Below are 10,104 nucleotides of genomic sequence, written 5' to 3'. Positions count from 1 at the left end.
TGCAATTAAAATGACATTACTCCTAGAGAACAAGGTTAATGAACAGAAGTTCATTAGGTTTATTTTTAGAAAGCAGCAGACTGACTGAGTGAAAGCAAACCACCTGCATGCTATCTGAATACTGAGGCTTTTGAAACAGGTCCCTGGGTCAGAGTTTTCCCAATCCAACCTGGAATGCAGGTCCGTCATGGGCAGAGCTTGGTCCGCAGTGATGGACTGCCCCAGGTATTACAATGCTCTCTCTCATACAGACACACTGGCTACACACCAAAATGAACTCATTGGCTATTTGCTCTCCAAAGTGTTTACATTTCTGCCAAAAGTGCTTCTGAGATTTTTGGCCTGTGTTCCCCTGGATGAAAGAATAAAGGAGCTGTGAAATAATGAAGTTGCAAATACAGTTTATCATGCTTGCTTTCTTTATGAACAACCAGTATTTCTAGAAGTTAAAGTAATTTGAATCCTCTAAAAGTTTATGTGTGGGATGCAGAGCTTGAAATGGATGTAGGAAATCCAGCATATCATTTTCTTTTTATAATCAATATATACTAAAGAAGCATCCACTTGGGATTCTCTGAAGACATTTCTTGTGATGGGTATTTTAATACAGACATCATTATTAATTGTTTTTACCTTTTAGAAATCTCATGATATAAAACCACACCAAGCCATCAGAGAAATTTTCTAACATGTGTAGATCAATGCACTCTCCAGGCATGAATCAAAAGAGCCATGCATTAAACCATTCTCTAAAACTTCCAAGTTCTAAAAATTCTTACACTGCCATCATATAGAAAATAGCATTGGTTGTTCTTCACAATATCATACTCCTTTTTATATATCCACATGTCATCACATTTTTATACAATCCCTTAGATCCAACCATACTCATTTTGGTAAATCCAGCAGATCCACTGGTACTTATTTTGATAAAACCCTATAGCTGACAGACTTAGGACACGGGCTGTTTCTTACTCCACATCTGTTCTAATTTCTCACCTGACCTGGGGACTTGGGAGGCATTTGACTCAGGTCTTCATTTTCCTCTGTGCCCCTGCCCCTGTCATGTTCTGTCTCAAGCTGAAGCTTTTGTGGAAGAGTTCCAAGTAGTGGGAGAACTAATTTGTGGAGTCAAAGTTCAGATAGACGGTGGTACAGCTGGGAGATGAGACATTAAAAGAACCGTTAGCATTTCCCATTTGAGCAAATCTTCATCTACATTTTAGTTTGAGGGTTGATGCTGACTCATCTTCTCCCCTATAGGCAAATGTGGAGGATGAAATGTCATGATTCTATTATGTAAGTTGTACTAATTTTGCAGAGGGATGCATCTGTGTGCCTGTATGTATGTGTGTGTGTGTGTGTGTGTGTGTGTGTGTGTGTGTATGTTTATTTATTTGAGTGTCCCTCATGACAATGTTTTAAAAATCTACTTTTTAATTAAAAAATAACATGAAGTATTTTATTGTTCCAGTTTACTCAATGATTGACTTTACATCACATGACAAATTTGAAAGTTATTAACATTAAGATGGAAATTCCTTTAATTAATACTTCATGAGATCTCCTGTTCTCAGAATCCAACATTCATCTGCTGCTGAGCCGCAGTGAGACATAGAAGCTTTTCTTGGTGGTCTTTTAAATACACAGACCTACAGGTTATGCTACTCTCATACTTTATATGCATGTCTGTGGTCTGTGTGGAGGTATATGCATGTAAGTGCAGGTAACCAAGGAGGCCAGAAGAGGACAGCAGACCCCCTGAAGATGGAGTTACAGGGTGTTGAAGTCTTTAAGGAAATACACTTTTAAAATTAAATTTGAAATTAAATTTCTATTTATAGTGTCATCTTCTGTCTTAGGGTTTCAATTGCTGCAATGAAACACCATGACCAAAAACAAGTTGGGGAGGAAATGTTTACTTGACTTACACTCTCATTTCACTAGTCATCCTGGAAGGAAATCATAACAGGAACTCAAACAGGGCAGGAACCTGGAGACAGGAGCTAATGCAGAGGCTTTGGAGGAGTGCTGTTTACTGGCTTGTTCCCTATAGTTTGCTCAGCCTGCTTTCTTATAGAACCCAGGACCATCAAACCAGGGATGGCACCATCTACAATGAGCTGGGCCTCCCCACCAAAATCACTAATTAAGAAAATGCCTTACATGCCTGCTTACAGCCCAATCTTATGTAGGCATTTTCTTAATTTAGGCTCCCTCCTCTCAGATGACTTTAGTTTGCATCAAGTTGACATAAAATTATCCAGCACAATTGACCCCTAGTGAACTTGACACAAAAACACATAATCATCACCATTAAGCTCAACTTTTCCTTTCTCATTCATTCCCAAGATTTTACAGTAAAAATACAAATAACTAAAAATCCCAGTCTTTACAAATTCACACACATTAAAAGTTTAATATCTTTAAAACAGCCAATCTTTTTTTTTTTTTAAATCCAAGGTCTTTTAAGATTTGATCTCTCATCTGTGGGCTCCTGTAAAATCAAAAATAAATTAAATACCTTCTTCTGACTTCAGGAGAACCAGGACACAATCAAAATCAAATCAAAGTCAAACCTAACCCTGAAAGTATAAATAACTGAATGTCCAATATCTGGGATTTCTTCATGACCTTTGGGCTTCTTCAGGGAGCTTGGGTCAATTCTCTGGCTCCACCCACTGCAGCACACACAGTTCATCTTCTAGGCTCCAGCTGCCTCCACTCCACTGCTGCTGCTGTTCTTGGTGGCCATCCCATCATACTGGCATCACCAAAATGCTGAGGTCTTCTTTTGAAACTGGGCTGCACTGTCACCATAGGCTGTCTTCATGGTGCTAATCCTCAACTTCTCAGCATGACCGCTTCAACCCTAGGCCTTCAACTGCCACTGAGGCTTCACCTTCTCCATTGCCCTCTCCTGGCCTCGCACAGTGCCAAACCTCAGGAGCTTTCGTAACCCCTTCATGCCTTCAGAACCAATACCACTTTGGTGACTACCAAGTTTGGCTGTCAGCAAGAGGTACAGCCTTGGCTGCCTCTGGAATACAGAATCTGTTTGCTCTTAGGAAAAATTTCTGAGATTTCACCCCAATAATGATGCTGGTATCTTCCTAATCATAGCTAATTTCTGAGCTCCAGCTGATCCAGCATTGAGTATCCCAGCAAAGCAAAGGTTTCACATTAGTAGTTTTGGTCTCTTGTTAATCACAGGTTATCCTCAGCTAACCAGAACCACAAAATCTTAATTTAAAGTAACAAATGGTGCTGCTAGAGTCTTTAAACCTCCCTCTGAAACTTTATAAGCCAGGCCTCCAGTGTCTGCATTGCGCTCAACTTTCTTATCTTCCAAGCTCCTACAGAACAGCTTATCAGGCACGGTCTGTCACAGCAATACTCCGTTATCCTGGGTGCCAACTTGACTTAGTTAGGGGTTCTATTGCTGCCACAAAACAACATGACCAAAAAGCAAGTTGATGAAGAAAGGATTTATTTGGCTTACACTTCCCTATCACTGGTCATCACGGAAGGAAATCGGGACACGAACTCAAATAGGGCAGGAACCTGGAGGCAGGAGCTAATGCAGAGACCTTAAAGGGGTGCTGCTTACTGGCTTGCTCCCCATGGCTTGCTCAGCCTGATTTCTTACAGAACCCAGGTCCACCAGCCCAGGAATGGCACCACCCACAATGGGCTAGGCCCACCTCCATTAATCATTAGTTAAGAAAATGCCTTATATGCCTTCCTGTGACTTGCTCTTATGTAGACATTTTTAAAATTGAGGTTCTCTCCTCTCAGATGACTTTAGCTTGTGTAGTTGACATGAACCCATCCAGCACATTTTCAAAGCAGAACATTATCTTCATGTAAAAGTCCCTGTTCTTTTCCTCAAATTTCTCATAAAATAAAAATGAAATGAAAAGGATTTGACTAAGGGGCTAGGGAGATGGCTCATGATTAATAGCACACACAGCTCATAGAGAGGCGCCAGGTTTGGTCCCCAGCATCCATGTCAGGAAGCTTACAACCACCTGTACCTCCAGCTGCGGGGACTCTTACTCCCTCTTCTGGACTCAATGGGCACCTGTGCTTTGTGTCATACCTTTCCCCATATACACATTCACAAAATTAAAAATAAAAAAATACACAATTGCCATTTCTTTTTTCTCTTTCCTGCCTTTGGTTTTGTTTTTGTTTGGTTTGACAGCTTGTAGGAGCTCTGTTTTCCTTCTACATTTTTTCCCTTTAGCTCTGGTGTCTGCAGAGGAGCTCATCACCACTCATTGGTGGCTCCACAACATTTGGTGGTCTGTCACGTGGGAGCTGCTGATCAGCCCTCAGTGGCTGGCTGGGCAAACCAGTCTTCAGTAGGGAATTGCTGGGTGGGTATAGAGGGTACTTGCGCACACTCAGACCAGTCTACCCCTCTCTGGATGAGCAGTAGTGAACTCAAGAGCTGGTGCGGTCCATTTGCCCTGAAATTTCTCCTTGGTCACAGCCTGCTCCTCCTTCTCAATCTCCTCTGGATCTCTATTGACATAAAGAACAGACAGAATCTCCCATGGGTGCAGACGGGAGATAGTGCCACACATTTGGAATACTTCTCAGGCCAGCAACCACCACATTAGACCTACCAAGTGAGCTCCCTTGTTGCAGGGCATGGCAATGTCCACACATAGCACAGGGCAAAGTATGGTAGGCAGAGCAATGATGGGCAGGTTGGCATAAGATGCCTCAGAGGGGCTGGTGGTCAACCCTGGGTTCAGTCACCGCTAGAAGCCTGAAGGCTGCTTGGGTCTGGTTAGTGAGGGTCCCCGGGGTGAAGCAGCCAGCAATTGGAGTGGCCCCAGTGGCGGCAGCAAACTTCAGCAGGGCCGGTATTCTGGAGGAGGTGACGCTGACATCAGCAGGGTTCTCAAAGGCAACGATAGCCCCTATAGCCCTAGCTGCAAGCAACAATTTCTCCCAGGTCCTCTTCAGGTTTATGGTGCAGATACTATCATACCATCACGTTTTCTTTTGTAGGTACGGCTCCATCTGAAAGTCAAGGTTGGTGCCACTTTAGCGGGTTCATGAGGCAAAGAATTTGAGGATATCCTCCTCCTTTATCTACAGGACATCAAGGGCTCTAGACCTTGTGTAAGTTTCCCTTTAAGTTACAATGGGGATGAAGAACAGTGTGGTATGGACCCATCCCAGGGCAGCGTGGAAAAAGCTCACCATTTCTTATTAACTCTTTTCTATGTACTAGCAAATGCCCTAACTCCTGGAACACCCAAGTTACACTCATGGATTGTAATGAAGTGTTCATTCTGCCAGTTGCTGGACATTATGGTGGGTAGAGGGGAAAGAAAGAATTAGTCTTGCTGATTATCTCACAGAAGATACACCTCAGTCATTTGACCAAATTCCAAGACAGCTTGGTTCGATATTTTGTGACAGAATGTGTCAAGTATAAAATGAAACAGAAAAGAATAAACACATAAAATACCTTTTAATGAAAGTACAAGATAGTGAACAAAAACAGAACTTCTCACTGTGAATCCAATGGGACAAATTGAATATGAAATGCCTTTGAAAATGGGACCACTGATTGTCCTCCTTAAAGGGACTGTATCATGTACTAGAGTCACAAATGCCACTTAACTTCTTCAAGACATTATTATGCATTAATATGTGTTATAAATACTGACCCCAAACTAACTGGGCAATTATGGGCTCTATATTCTTATCTCGTTCTGTATTGTGTATTACTGTACTTACAACTATCTCTGATTGGGAGTCACAAATGCATAATCTAGAAAGGTCACTAGGATGATATTGTGTTTCTTGGAAACATGATTAGAGGAAATAGGTGAAAGAATCCAGGCAGTGAGGCAGAGATTGAAAAGCTTATGAACAGTCTGTTATTATAGCCATTTTAAAATGCTCTATTATAGTATTTGTAGTAACTCTTAGAAGACATCATATATGTACACACATGTAAGTATGTATTTAATATATACAAGTCCAATTTGTGATACCTAGTGTTGAAGAGATCATCCACTGGAACCTGGTTGACCTTTCAGGGGTCACATACACCCCTAAAGAAAATTGACTCTCTCTCTCCCTCCCTCAGAAGCAAGCAGCTATTAGTAACTCCTCATCTAGAAGTGGGAGCTCAAGCCCCAGCCCAGTCAATGCTTGAGGACAACCTGGCTTGATGTTGTGAAGGTCTTGTGCAGACAGCAACAGCTAGCTGCTGTGAGTTCATGAGAGCAGCTGTCCTGTCATGTTCAGAGGACATTATTTTGCCCAGGTCTCCCTGCCCTCCTATTCTGTGATGGTGCCTGATGGAAGAGAAGACTCACTTTTATAGACAAAACAACTCACAACAGATTTGACCAGGCAGAAACTTCCAGGAAGAATAAAAAGTGTTACTGTATCCCTCATCCTAAAATGGGAATACTTACTGTTATTGTTGTTGAACCCATAGCCATGATCATTAGTGTGAACTCCCCCTCCACACTGCCTTTTTGAATTGCAGCTGCTGGTGTAAGGCAGGAGCTTTATCCTTAGAGAAATTCAAGGGGCTGCAGATCTGAGTCATAGGTTGCTGTTTCTGACCATCTGATGGAACACCAAGAACTGCCTTCTTCAGATGAAGCATCGGTTGGAGTGTGAAACATGGACACCAACAAATATATCTATCTATCTTACTTGTTAACTCATAGCTAAGTGAAACATCAAAATATAGATACATCAGAATTACCTCTGGGATAAGTAAGTGCATTTGCATTTATTTTGACTTATCCATTTGTTAAATATGAAGTCTAAACGAGAAACTCTACTTGAAATAACCAGGTATTTCTCTTGCTGGTGGCCTTGTACCAAACTACTAGCTTTTAAAAATCAATTTGTTGTAGAATATATGCAAATATTTTATGTTGATAATTTAATGGAAAAAATGAAGCAAACTCTGCAGCTCTTTTCTTCCAAATAGTCCACAAAGGCTCAGGGGAATTTCATTCTCTTCAGTTCATAGCTTTTATTCTTTTCTCTCAAATGGAACAATGTCAGGAATACTTCAACAAGTGCTGATTCTAGCCAGACCCTGATTTAAATATTGCTGAATTAAAGCTACATATCTGTGACTGCACAGTCAGTGAATGTACAAAACAGATCTTGAAGAGCTGTGTGGCCTGTGTCCATGTAACACATGGGCAAAGATTCATTCTTCTTAGACATCTTTCCTGCCAAATGAAACTCATTCAACAAGGTGTGGGAATTGTGCCTATGGGTGTCATTGCCATCTCTGACAGGAAGATGCTCATAGTACTGACCCTGACAGGAAGATGCTCACATTTGTTTACCCTCTTGTCTGTGTGCCATGTCAGTGCAGCTGGAAGCTTGACTTTGTTTACTCTGAAGCTTGAGAGGAAGAGAGTGTCTAGACCAAAGAATGGCTTGTCAGCTTCTTGGCGTTGTCAGAGTATGGCCTTCATGCCTTTCCATGTGCATGGTGCTCTTTAAACAAACCTGAGCTGTGAATGCCATAGACACAGCATGTTCATTCCATGAGAAAGACAGACATTAAGTCCAGAAATATGAAAGCAAAGGCCACTCATGGTTTGAAAGATTTGAAAATGAGAATAGAATTCTTTATTCCCTTCTTGTGCTTGTGGTATTGAGGCAAATTGTAGATAAGTCCAATAAAATTCAAAACATCAAAATTTTATGAACCTAAGCCCTTCTGGTCTCAAAATCCCTGCAAGATACTTTGTACACTACAGTTAGCTTGAGTAGCCCTGAGATAAGATAAGAAACTGTTGAGTACTGTATCTGACTCACTCCCATTCATGACCTCTTCATTAATTATGACACACACACACACACACACACACACACACACACACACACACACACACAGCCTACTGAGCCTGCAGTTATTAAGTTATTATTTTTAAAGTGATTTCACCATTTTGTTATTTTTAGATAAGAACTGGAGAGAATAATTCTCAGCTTTTGAAAAGTCCAAGTTTTCTTCATGGAACTAGAATATTACTTATTGTATGCTAATAGTTATTTAAAGAAAAGATGCATGACCTGCAAGATACTTGGCATACAGGTAGGCAAGTTGCAGTCAAAACTGGCACTCTGAGTTTAATATCCAGAACCCACCTCATAGAAGGATTAAACTGACTTTTTTCAGGTCTTCCTCTAACCTCTATGTACTCATGTTGTTCCATGAGCAAGCACACATACACACAGAAAGTAAATATTATAAAATACTTTTAAATAATAAAGTAATATTAAAATATGAATTCTGAACAAAAGTTTTCTCAAAAAAATCTTTATTCCATTTAACATTTGTCATGAAAAATTCTAAAAATTGTTACTTTTTATTTATAAGTCTATGCATTTTCATATTGGCCATTGTGTTAGCTGCATTTTTCACTACTGTGAAAAAATATCCAATAGACATAATTTAAAAGGAGGAGAGATTTGCTTTAGGTCATGATTTCAGAGTATTTAGTCTTAGTTCAGCAGGACCAATGCTTTTGGCCTCGGGTAAGGCAAAGCATCATGGTGATAGGGGTCTGTGGCAGAGGCCCCTTCCCTCTGAGCATCCAGGAAGGAGAGGGTGGGACAGGAGGGACTGGGCACATTGTATACATTTCCAAGAAATGCCTGTGACCACTGCCCACATGGCGTCATATTACAAATGAGTCAAGGATAACCCACTGTTAGGTCAGAGACTCCTTGACTTCACATCTTCCTATGAGTGGATCCACCAGTTCAGGCAGAGCTTCCAAATGTGATGTCTCTGAAGGACCCTTTGCATCCAAAACACATAATTAAACTACTTATTCTGATGTTCACATTTTGTCAACAACCTGTTAATTTTTCCTTGTTATTTGTTTAGTTCATCACTTACTATTTATTTTTGGGTTTTTAAAAAGAGAGGGTCTTGCTATGTAACCGAGGCTGGCCTGGAACTCACTTTGCAGACCCAAATGTCCCTGAACCTACTTTGTACCTTTCACCTCTGCCTCTGAGTGCTGGGTGACAGCTGTATGCCCTCACACTTCAGTGATGGCCTGTTTGTCTTAAATATTAGGAACATGTTTCCCTAAGCAGTCTACAGAGATTTAGCAAATGGTGCCTAGACTTGTGGTTGGAAATACATATATATATATATATATATATATATATATGTATGTATGTATGTGTGTATATGGCTTTGGAATTGGAGTGTGTCCACAGTGATGTCCTAAGCAGGAATAGGCACACCATTCCAGGGTAAGTGCACACTCTTTATGTTACAGTGACTAAAAACGTATAAAGTATATTAATTGGGGGAGAGTGCTAAAGCACTTATCTTTGTAAGAAGGAAACACGTAGCATTCAATGGGTTCAGACATATGTGGTACCATCCTGTCTCACTAAGAAGAAACACTGAGCACCTCTGTGCATAAAATTCTGCCTAGGGATGTCTATTAGATGTAGGTTTTTATAAGTTAGTGAAGCACAAAACATCAGGAATAATTTTTCTTTCATTTCAGACAGCAGTGTGAAGATAAGAGGATTAAAGCTGTTGTTATGACTTTGTTTACACAAACTCTTCAAAGACTCTAGTGAATTCCAAGACCAGTGCCACTTCATGGGCACAAGAGGGCTGCTGTATCAAGACAGCATGGCAGTTCTACAAACAGCAGGAAGGATAAAGAAATTAATAACAAATACAGCAAAACATATGCAATCTCTCCTCTCTAAAGGAGGTTTCTTGAGCTACCAACTAACCTATCTCTTTGTAGCCTATCAACATAGCTGTATTCCATGGTGAAGGAAAATGGGAATACATTTCCCTCTCACTCTCCTGTGATTGTCTTCTTACATCATTGAAGTGAAAAGGGTATAAATAAGAGGAAAAATTGGGCTCCATGGATAGTCAATGAATCGAGATTCCTTTGTGAGGCCTACAGAACATCCAGATTTTCCAACCTCCCCTGTCCTCTGTCAGCTGAATCAGCTGTCTGCCTGGTTTCTGTGAGTTTCCTTACAAACTCGTATTCTGGCACCTGAACGTTTTCTACTCAGAACTTTCTCTCTTCAGAACTTCTC

General features: G+C 40.7%; 1 pseudogene; it reads right to left on the bottom strand.

Annotated features, from left to right (window-relative positions):
- Positions 1-4,273: 4,273 nt before the first annotated feature.
- LOC118585578 lies at positions 4,274-6,649 on the bottom strand (annotated as a pseudogene).
- Between the last annotated feature and the right edge of the window lie 3,455 nt (positions 6,650-10,104).

This window comes from Onychomys torridus, chromosome 6 (genome assembly GCF_903995425.1).
Source record: "Onychomys torridus chromosome 6, mOncTor1.1, whole genome shotgun sequence".
Classification (NCBI taxonomy): domain Eukaryota; kingdom Metazoa; phylum Chordata; class Mammalia; order Rodentia; family Cricetidae; genus Onychomys; species Onychomys torridus.
The sequence above is the reverse complement of the archived record's forward strand: the minus strand, read 5'-3'. Positions and strand labels throughout refer to the sequence as shown.